The sequence below is a fragment of the Marmota flaviventris genome (genome assembly GCF_047511675.1).
Source record: "Marmota flaviventris isolate mMarFla1 chromosome 16 unlocalized genomic scaffold, mMarFla1.hap1 SUPER_16_unloc_2, whole genome shotgun sequence".
NCBI lineage: Eukaryota > Metazoa > Chordata > Mammalia > Rodentia > Sciuridae > Marmota > Marmota flaviventris.
Window position 1 is genome coordinate 280,844 of NW_027287692.1, and position 11,350 is coordinate 292,193.

Here is an 11,350-nt window from a genome sequence, read left to right on the forward strand (position 1 = left end):
AGTATGTGTACTCCAGGTTGTAGTGGAATGTGATTGAAGCCCTGGTGGTAGGAATAGGAAGAGGGCAGTGGAGGGGCAGTGGAGGGTCCATAGGCCAAAAGTTTTCACCCCTGCCCAGCCTCTTGGTCCTTCTTGCTCCTGGCTCTAGCTTGTGCCTCTTGTCTCCTGTAGTCTCCTAGGGAAGCTCTGGGACCAGGACAGTTCTCCTCTACTGGTAAATGAAGATGTTGCAGGTGAGGTGTTCATGCAAGAGCCTGCTGGAGTTCAAGAGCTACCACATCAACATTTAGAAGATCCTTCTAACATCATACCCCCATTAGGTCCTCTAGCTCCTCTGACCAAACACACTCTGCCTTGGGCCTCATCCTTATCAGAAGAACATGAAGACAAGTCTGACTTGAATAGAAACACACTGGACATTGTTCCACAGAGCTCTCTGGTAGGTCACTCATACTGGGCATCCCCGATCACCGCCAACTCAGGCCTAGACTGCATAAGCTATTCACTTTTGTTCTGCTCCTGGTGGTGGGCAACTGCCAAGCTCTTATTTTTCTCTACCTGGGCACATGGCAAATCCAAGCAAGAACAACTTTTTCACCATCCATCAGACCCCACAATCTCAGTAGACCCCACACGATGGCACATAGAGTCTGGAGGCCTCTCTTTCATCAACTCTGATGTACAGACACTTCTAGAAATGCTGATCACCAAAAGACCAAAACTAAAAGTGTGGAAGGAAAATATTAAAAATGGGTCCTCTTTCAAACAAATGAGTCCAGATTACACCATGTATTCTCTGGGAAACATGTTGGAGTTAATGGGTAGCAAGAGAGACACCACTGCACAAACCTTCGGGAACACAAAAGAAAAACCAGAGCAGCTTCATGATACTCAGGATTTCTCTTACCACAAGGACTTGCGGAGTCCTTTAGAGAAAAAATACAGCCAGCTGTTCTGGGGCCTGCCCTCTCTGCACAGAGAGTCCCTGGTGGCTACTGCCTGGGTCTCTAAGAGGTCCTCTGCTGCACAATGCAAACATGTAGCATTCAACATAGTCTCAGAATCTCTCTCAGTTCAACATCAGGATGAAGAAACTGCACAGATTTCTCAGGAGGAGCTCTTTTCCCAGGAGGAAGCCCAATCCCAACTTTTGGCACAAAACTTGTCCCCATCTGTGGCTCAGGGTCAGACCCTGTCCAACACTTCATACACTTTTCCAAACCTACCACCTTCTTCTTCCCAGATTAAGCCTGGCACAACAACTTGTTCTAAATCGGAAAAGGAGGAACAGACTTTCTTCCAAACTGAAGAACAACATTCAGAATGTCCCTTGCAGAACCAAAGGAAGGTCTTATTCTCTGAGATCCAAAAGACTCTGGAAGACCTTTACCAGCCAGCTCTCAACCTTCCACAGGGAAGCTGGGCTTCCCAAATTTCCAACTCTGTCTCCATAGTTGCTGGGGATTCTGCCAGCCAGGAGCTAGAGAACAGACTCGAGCAACATATTCAAGGAAAGTTAATCAGTGATCAACCACAGCTAGGCCCTCACTGTAGATTTCTCGCATCTCACGAACAGATGCAGCCTCAGGATCAATATCCAAGGAAGAGTCAATGCCACAAAAATGATGAATCTGGCCCCTCACAGTCCAGCCAGTCAGCACTTACTGATAATGATCTGCAGAAGATGGAGCAGCCCAGCCAGTCAACACTTGCTGGTCATGATCTGAAGAAGATGGAGACTAAGCACACTGAAAGACTGTCTACAATGGGCTCTGTGACATTCAAACTAGATTTCCCAAACAAGGGTCTAGAACCAGAACTACAGAAGCAGCCAGTAGATATATCCTGGAGCTCAGGAAGCACCTCGGGGACGATTCAGAATGACAATAAGGAGGTTTCAGAAAGTTACTTGAGGAGGAACAGGAAGGGTATTCCAGAAAGTGAATTATCTACAGGCCTAGACAAGAAAATTGTGGAAAAAATCCTGCAAGACCATCTGAGCAGAAAGTCAGTGCAGATCAAGGAGGGCATGATCCCTGTGTGTGTACGTGGATCCTGGCTTGCTGCCAACTATGCTTTTCCAAAGTCCTACATGCACACAAAACCCATCTATCAAGCCTCCTCCAAGTACCAGCAATCCTATGTAAACACTGTTCAGCAGCTTTCCTTTCTTGACCCTGGAACCCACCTGAAGCTAGAAACAGATACTATGAGGTCTCGGGTGAGGCGTAGGTGGAGTCCATCCCTCCAGGCTTTTGATCCCATTAATTACACCTTAGGTGAGGCTCAAACCTCACCCCTTCCACAGCCTGCCTTTTCCTCCTCAGCCTCCAGTGACTACAGGGCCATTTCAATCGCAAAAATTGGCAGTCTCCTGGAAGAACTTCCTCAGAAAGGTCAGGGAAAAAGGGTAATAAGAAAAATTTCATTTCCCACTTTACATAACCCCCTTCCTGCACTCTCCCCTTCAGAAGTTCAGAAGACCATGCGAGGCACCCCACTGGGTGGCAGGCATATGACTTCAGATGCCTACATGCCTTCTGATACCTATAGCCATCTGGACATGAACCAACAGAGTCCAGTTTTTAGAGGTATTGGAAAAGCTAGCCTGGAGCCCAGTCTAAGCCTGGATATGGCCAGTTATGAGACACCGAAACAGAGTAAAGATGTGGCCTCGGGATACCCATGTCCTGGTGCGACAATGCTGGAAATTAAAGTAGGGACCCAATCATCAACAGCTAAAAAGACAAAGGAGACAGAGTTGGAGAAGAAGAAATCATCTGAATTGGAAGTGACAGTGGAAGCCTCTGTGATGGCAAACTCCCAAACCATCAATGTGAATCTGAAGAATGTAGGGTCTCTGGGAAACATGAAAAGCCCCTCCCCATCTAGAATATCTATTTCACAAGATCCAGGAGACCAAAACCTGAAAACAAAGATATGTATTGGTTTTCAGGTCAAAGTGGAGGTTGAGTCAGAGGAGCAACACCAAGACCAGTTCACTGGAGTCCAGCAAGATTGCCTCACTAATGAGCTCTCCACCACAGATATTTCACATTCTGGAGTGTCCCTGTCCAACTCAAAGAGCTTTTGCAGGATTCACAAGTCAATATCTCAAGCTCTATGTGATGATGTAATGAAGGCAGGGAGCAGCCAGGAGCAGGAGGAATCCAAAGTCACAAATGTTGAGGTTCCTGGAAAGAATGACACTGAAATGATTTGTCTAAATAAAAGCCAAGAGAGCTTTCGGAGGTCCAGACCAAGAGAGGAGGAAGGAAGTTCCCTAGAATGTGGGTTGAGCCCTTCTGACAAAGTCAAGGATATAGACACTACTTCAACCAAGTCCTTCCCTTGCTTTCCAGAGAAGGAACAGAATCCTCAAATAAGCTACTGTAATATCAAAATGAAGGACTTTGTGCAGTCTTTTAACAATCATCAAAAAGGAAAAGGGAAGGAAAATTCCCTGAATAAAGTCAACCACCTGTCAGCTACCACCCAGACCCAGAAATCAGCCACAAGCCAAATATCCAAGGACATTGGGGTGCTTGAACCCCAGGCCCTCATGAGAGTTGTTGGACAGACCCTGATGGACAAGCTGATACTTCAACGTAGAAGTTTTCCAACAGAGTTATATGGGCATAAAGAAGAACCCCAGATGCTATTGGGTAGGCAATCTTGTCAACCCAGGGGTTCTTCCTACCCAGAGAGAAGACAAATGTTTATAGACATTGCCTCTGGTCCCCAAGCAAAACCCAAGGACCACAGCCCCAAGAACAAGTGGGCAGAAGACAATAATTGGACCTGCAAGCCTAGGAATGTTGAGCCTCCAGCCACCCCCTTCCAACTCAGGCCAATTGGGGTGAGCACTTTGAGCCACCTTCATTGTTACCCAACATGTTTTTTTCAAAATGGTGATGTGCATGGTCAACAAGGTCTTGTTTACCATGAGTTTCCTGGTGAAAAAACTTTCAGAAAAAAAAAATGAATTCAAGGGGAGAAAAACTGTCATCATGTGAACCCCTTCTCTAAAGACTAATGTCTTCTTCCCTTCTGGGATTTCAATTGCTTCCTAATAAATTGTTTTTTTCCCCTTTTCTCATCAGATATATTGATATTTTTTGCGTGTACTCCTGTGGGGCATGAAGGGGGTTGGTGTTTACTCTTTCTCAGAGTGGCTTCTGGAAGGAACAGGACATTCAGAGGACCCACCCTCATCTCAAATTCTCTCATTGTGCCTGAAGGATTCCTCATTCAGTCATCACAGAAACAAACATTAGAATGCCTTGAGCCCTCTCAGGATGAGGCAATTTTGTGAAGACCCCACTCCACAGTCTGACTCTATCAAACTTTCCCTTGCTTTCCCTATCTGTGTAACTGTATACAACTTTGGGAATGGGTGCATAAAAGTGACAGAATCCAGTAGCTTCACACATGACAAAGTAGGCATGGGAATGTTGGGGGGGAAAGTAGTGTGTTGGTCTTAAATTTAGGAAAACCTTGTTCCTTAGATTTTCTAGTGGGGAAAGAAGTGTGTTTGATGTGGGAGCCCCTTCTCTCCCTGATATTGTTTGGAATATAGATGGGACTGTCAACCCCTCTTAGCTCAGCCTTAATGACATGGCAGTGTCACTCAACTCCACATCTGATTCCAACATTTTCAAGAGCAGCAGCCAAGGTAGAACTTGTAACTCTGCATCTAAGTGGGGGCCACAAAGTTCTGTTGAGTGCTGCATGGCCCCTGCGCATGGTCACCTCTCTTCTCCTCTAGAAGGGACTGTGCATACACTATCTGACTGATAGTAGTGCATGCTAGATATAAAGTGGAATGTGTAGAATAATTGACTTTTAGAGCCAAGACAGAAGGAAGAGCATACTTGGATGCCATGGAGTGCCATGAACAGGAAGCCACTGCCTTCCCATGCTAGCTACCAGGCTAGCATAAGGAGACCAGATTGTCTGAGGTGTTCACTGGTTCAGCCTAGACCAATTCCAGGGCCTGTCTACTGTCGTTTCCAGACTACAGGCCTGGAGAAAGCCCTTTAGCTCTAATACACAATAGAAATAATGCAAAGCCTTCAAGCAAGGAAGGTTAAATTCCTAAGAGTAAATTTACTAAGTCTGCTTCTGCCCATCTTTGCCTCTTAAGTTCCAGAAGAGATGACCTGATATTTGGTGGAGTACCCAGGACTAGGGAACTCTGGCTGTGATTCAGCCTAGGGACTTTGACACATGTACCTGGCCTTAGCACTGCTTCCATGGACAAAGTGGGGTATTTAAAAAGATCAAGGTCATGGCATAGGGTTTCAAAGCAGTTCCATCCAGGCTTCTAGAATTTCCTTGTCCAGAGACAAATGGGTGAAGAAATGATTTGACAGAATTTGTATATACAAAGGAAAGTAACCTATCCAAAATGTGTGAGCTTACTAGACTGGAAGGAGATAAATATTCATTTCTGCTGAGCCTCACTCTTCTTCTAGTAGAGGTTTCCTCTTTCAGGGGTCATCCACACAGAAAACCAGGATGGCTGTAAAACAGTGAGAGGAGTGATCATTTCCCTGGGCCATTCCATACTATTCCACAAGCCTATGTGTGGTGGGCAATGGACTCCACCATCGTGGCCATATTTATTCCATGGTGGAGAGTCCTGTGCCAGGAAGTGCCACCAGGAACAGAATACACTTATAGGTTCTGTATCCATACCTGTCAGGGCCCTGAATGTGGGACTAGGAGGCCAGTTTGGATGGGTTCCAAAGACCTCTTTTTACCCACATCCTAGGGCTCCTAAAAGGATGAGTGTTACAGATGGCCACATTGATAAACCAGCCTGAAACAGCAAAGAGAAAATCCCATGACTACTGGTCCTGCTGTTTTATGAAAGGTCAGCGAGAGGGAGATCCCACAAAGACCCCCTGGAGACCTCCACACAGATCCACACTGAGACCTCCAGAGACTCCACAAGATCTTCAGAGTTTCCCACAGAGACCTCCATAGATACTCTCACTGAAACCACCACAGAGGCTCAAAAAGAAGCCCCCAAAATCCCTCTGACTAAGAGATATTCATAGACACCAAATGAGATCCTCCCAGATATTTCCAACACAGAACCACATCAAGAACAATTTCTCAAAGACACTTGGAGAGAAACCTCAGACAGAGACAACACACTGAGAAGACAGACTTCCCCCAGAGAGCTCATATCCATTCTTAGGAGCCTGTGCAGCCACACAAGAATAGGTGTTTTGCACTCCTAGGTCCTGGAGAACACAAGGGAACAGTACTCAGCCACAGAAGTAGGATGGTGCTGCCCATCACATATATATTCTGCCTCCCCTACAGACACAGGTAAGCTGGGGAAGCAAAGAAGATGGAAGAGTTCCTTGGTCAAGGCTTGAGGACACTGCTGGACGAGTGTCCTGCAAAGGTGCCCTGTAGCTGCCCACTTGTGCTGGGCCACAAGCCAGACTGAACCTGGCATAGCAGCAGTGAATCTTCCAATGTCCCTAGCAAATTGTTGACCTATTTTCACAGCTGAGAAAGTGTCTGGAATGGAGTCTGTTCCTCAGGAATAAGAAGGAAAGGGTGGTGACTAGGACTAGGAGAAACTCCACACCTACACAACACCAACACCTAACTGGTGTCTTTATCTGTTGCACTGAGAAAAATGTTTGAGGAAGAAACACAAACTAGAGAGGAGCTATGGAATGACAGCACCTCTGCCTCCTGACATTACCCTCTCTTATATTGCCCAGTGCCTCATGATGGACAACTCAGGAATCCATTCACTTCACAGCCTCCAGCCTTGAGGGAAAGAGAGGAAGAGTACCTGAGCTTCCCCAGGGCATGCTTTTTGCATGGCTGCCCAATGCCCCTTCTTACCCTCATCTCAAATGACTTGTATGTAACGAGTTCCTTGCTTAGTGTTTCCTTTACTTCTCACCTTCCTCTGCAAACTCTCCACAGGGAAGCCAAGAGGTCCTTCTTCCATCTCGTCAAGAGCATCCTCAGCACTAGGAAATCCCCTAGGCCTCACCAGCACTCCTACATTCCCACTGACCTGATTGTTACTATTATTGTTACATGAAGTCACTCACTCAGAGAAAACACTGCAGAAATGAGAAAGGATGGGGTGGGGGAAGTGAGGGGAAAGCAACAGATGACAATGACACAGGCAGCCCATGGTTCTGAAGACTCAGATTTCACATCCAAGGATGGAACTGGGGAGAGCCAGGGCTAAGCCAAGTGCTTTCCCAGAACAGGAGCCCTTGCAGGAAATGTCTTCCCCACAGTTCCTCTCAGAAAGAAAGCAAAGCCAGTGGTTGCAGCTACATTTCAGGAGGGAAGAATGTGGAGAACTCAGCTACTGCTTCAGCAGTGGGTACCAGCAGTGGGTACAGAGCCTTCAGGGGTATTTTGGGGGAATCTTCTGCCAAGCCAACCTCATCCAACAGCACCACAGACACGTACTGCTGCAGGTCCTTCCCCTGCTGGAAGCGAGCACACTGCTTAAAGGTTTTTATGATGCCCTGTGGGATGCTGTGGGGGCTACACTGGAATGACACCAGGTGGACTTGCTTCAGGCTGCGGAAGAGAGTGGAGTGTGCGGCCTGGCCCTGCATGGCATCTGCCACTATGGTCTTGGTGAGAGATTTGGAAGTTCTGGGCTTTCCCACCAAGAGGGGTATCTTCAGCTCAATGCAGATGATCATCATGAAGACGTTCTCCTTCAGAGCCAAGTTCCTGGCTATGGTTTTCCTCAGAGGCACCCCACTCAGGAAAAGATCCTGTGCGTGTGTGATCTCGTCCAGGATGACCCCGTGTTGTCATATGGTTCTGGAAAATACCTGCAAATGGCTCTGCGGTAGGACTCCTTCTCTTTTAGGGAGGTGTGGTAACAGACCCCCACAGCCATCACCAGGGACCAGAGGACGGAGTCTCTCCTGAAGTTATTTTTGCTGACACTGGTCTCACAGAGAAAGGTGTTTAGCTTCACCAAGAGCATCTCGCTGCGGCCATGAAACCATGTGAACACCTTCACACAGCGCTCCACATCCCGGAGGCTGACGAAACTGCACTCACTTTTAGTGTTCCTCATGAACCTCTGGGAGGCAGAGAGCACTTCCGTGATCACACGAGTCTCCTCCTTGTTGATCCTGACGTGGTCCACCAGTCTCTGCACAATCTGCTGGATGTAGAGCTTTTCAGCAGTGTCATTCAGTTGCCCAAAGTCCCACACCAGAGGAATCAGGCTCGGGGGCAGGGCATGGACGCGGTACACCAGCTGCCTGAGGGGAATGGAGCCCAGCCTGTCTGCTGTTTCCTCTGCACTGACCCTGTACCCCAAACCAGCTGACTCCAAACGGCAGATGGTCTCCTGAGAGTGCTTCCTGTAAGGGTTGCAGGCAGCTATGATGTGCAAGCCTGAGCCCTCCTCCAGTGGCTGGCCATCCACGGTCTGGTCACACAAGACTTCCTTAATATAGCTTATGGCTTCTGTTGTGTTGGCTTCGTCAAAGAACAAGATAGTGTCCAACTGGTGTTGGTCCTTATTGGATAAGGCAGTTTTCTCAGCCTCCAAGACTTTGGAGTGGATCATGGCTGCAGTTGTTCCTCCATGAACCTTGACCAACTTCATGGTCTCAGCCTTGGCACCACAACGCCGCAGATCACTAAGGAATTTAATGAGCCTGGTTTTCCCGCAGCCTGTTTCTCCCATGATGATAACTGGGATCCCACAGCGGAACCGCATCTCAATGGCCAGAATCTTGAGCATGTTGTCTGTTGTAAGCTCATATGTTTCATCAGGGTCCAGGGCCCAAGAAATTCCTAATGGCTGGCAGAGTCTCAAGATTTTCTCGTGTCTGGGCAGGTTATCAAAGTCAACATTGAAGGGCACGCCTTGAAGCAACAGCCTTATGTACAGTTCTTCTTTCATGACATCTTTCTTGATTATCTTCCCATTGAGATGGTTGATGGCATCAACGCTGCCATTCTCATTGGGCCGGAGATGGAAGCCTATGAATGTCATGGTCTCGTGGTCACCATTGAAGAACACATATGGGTGAGGCTCTGACTCCCACCTCCTCCAGAGAGTGAAGGGGGCGACCTCTTCTTCATCTTCACCATCTGTGGTGACCGTGTGCTTCCCAGGGCTCTGGTCAGAGGTATGAAGTGTTGGTGTGGCAAAGTCTCTTGCCATGAAGATCATGAAGGTGACCACAAAGTTCTTGAAGCCCCGTAGTGCATCTTCAGTACATCCTGGATTGCAGAATGGAGAGGCCTCACAGTCCTTGAGCTGACAGTTGAGGAACCGAGCAAAATTCCAGAGTTCTGACCAGGAGGGGTTGATGACCCCGCAGTATATGAGTAGGTGCTGGATGCATTCCCCTGGGGTACCTTCAACAGAGCCTTCTTGATAGTGAAATGTGTCTAGGTTTTCTTTTTGATGGAATCGTTTTAAATATTGGTAAGGTCTTTGGAAAGTGGCACTTTGGAACTCTCTCTCATCCATTCCAGGCTCTATGACGCTCCTCTCAGGGCTCAGCTCCATGGCTATCACTTCACTGGGAGGTCTGCAGGTGACTTTGGGGAAGATATCAAGAAAACTGAACTGGGGGACATGTGGATTCTGCAAAGGAGAGACATAAGTAGAAGTTAGAACTTGATTTCCTGGCAGACACCTTCCATGCAGTCTACCCTGGATGGGACTTTATGAAAAAAAAAAATCACTTGAATACATGTGGCTTTCTGCAGTCTATTGTTCACAGAGGCTGGCATCTGCACGTTAGGGTACTACAAAAGCTCAACTATGGCAGCTGTATTATGAACCAGGAAGCCATTTCCAATCCTGCGGCTCCATCTCTCCACTAAGCACAAACAGTGTGTGACAATAGAACTCCCACCAGCTAATGGGTTTCTATGAGCGAAGTGTCCCTGCCATGTTCACTGGCAGTGAACATAGGAGACAGTGTCTGTCAACAGAGGAATCTCCCATCACTCAGCATGGCTGGGACTCAACCCAGACACACAGCACCAATCTGACAGATCCAGACAAATCCAAGATGCTGCCAATCAACACAAGAGCATTCTCATTCCAGACATCATTGAATTCTAAGCCCAAGCATGCATTTCCCCTGACACTGTACATGCTGCTCCTCTAAGGCAAAAGTGGGAAACAACTAAGATGTGTCACCCCAAGCCACAGGCCACAGAATCAAAAGTGTACCATGACCACCTGCAAATGCCCTTGTACATACCTGCTTTGAAGACCTCCTTGACTGCACTAAATTTCTTTCTGTAATTTCAATGATATATAAATGGCACAGATTCCGAAGCCACATTTTCCCACTTGTATCCATTAGGTATTGTAAAATGAGGAGTTTGAAAAGAAAGACCCAAGTTCCAGACTGTACCTAAAGACAGAGAAGCATGGGTTTAAAAATAAACAATTGCCAATCATCTCTCCCAACCCCCAGGACCCTCCTGTCTTGTTCCTTGAGAGAAGGGTATCGACCACAGGTAGGTGTAGAAAGAAGAGACTCTTCATACAGGGAGAAGCAGGTGGGGCCCTTGGAATTACACCTTCTGATGTGGCCATTTGGTTGCCATATGGGAACTTACCGAAGCAGTCACATCAAAGTGGAATATCATGGGCTTTTTCCCATACTGAGAATCCCAGAAAGACAGGAGGGAGCCCAGGACGTGGCCCTCATCCACCCGAGTGTCAGTCAACCGAACAATCTTTAAAGGGACCTTTTCACTGTTTAACTTCTTTTTCAGTTTTTCATGCAATCTCTTCACATAGAGAGATTTCCCTGTAATGTTAAAATAAGGAAATGAGATCCCAAGGCTATGGACCAAAAGGAAGAGAATCCAGAGAGATTAGAAATTACATCTCAGGCAAGAGCAGTGGCACCTGCGTGTAATCCCACCTACTTGGGAGGCTGTGGCAAGAGGATTGCAAGTTCAAGACCAGCGTCAGCAATTTACTGAGGCCCTAAACAACTTAGTGAGACCATGTCTCAAAATAAAAAATAAAAAAGGTTGGGGATGTGGCTCAGTGGTAGGGCACCCCTGGGGCAAATCCAGTTTAAAAATAATAAAAACAGTTACTTCTCTGTGTAAAATTCAAAAGTGATGCAAGGGAATATCAGAATAGAGCACAACTCCACCATGAAGCCAGAGTCCCCAGCTGTCACCCACTCAGCATCCTGGCATTCTCCATGATGACAGCAGTGGAAGTGTAATAATGTAAAAGCAGAGGTATGTCCCGAGCAGGGAGGGGAGGGCAGGTTTTGTCCTGACAGGGCACAGTGATGTTCATGGGATGAAATCAACAGAATGGAAGTCACCA

At 47.2% G+C, this 11,350-nt stretch overlaps 1 pseudogene; it reads right to left on the reverse strand.

Annotated features, from left to right (window-relative positions):
• Positions 1-11,350, reverse strand: part of LOC139703694 (E3 ubiquitin-protein ligase RNF213-like) — a 293,383-nt pseudogene that overhangs the window by 247,456 nt on the left and 34,577 nt on the right.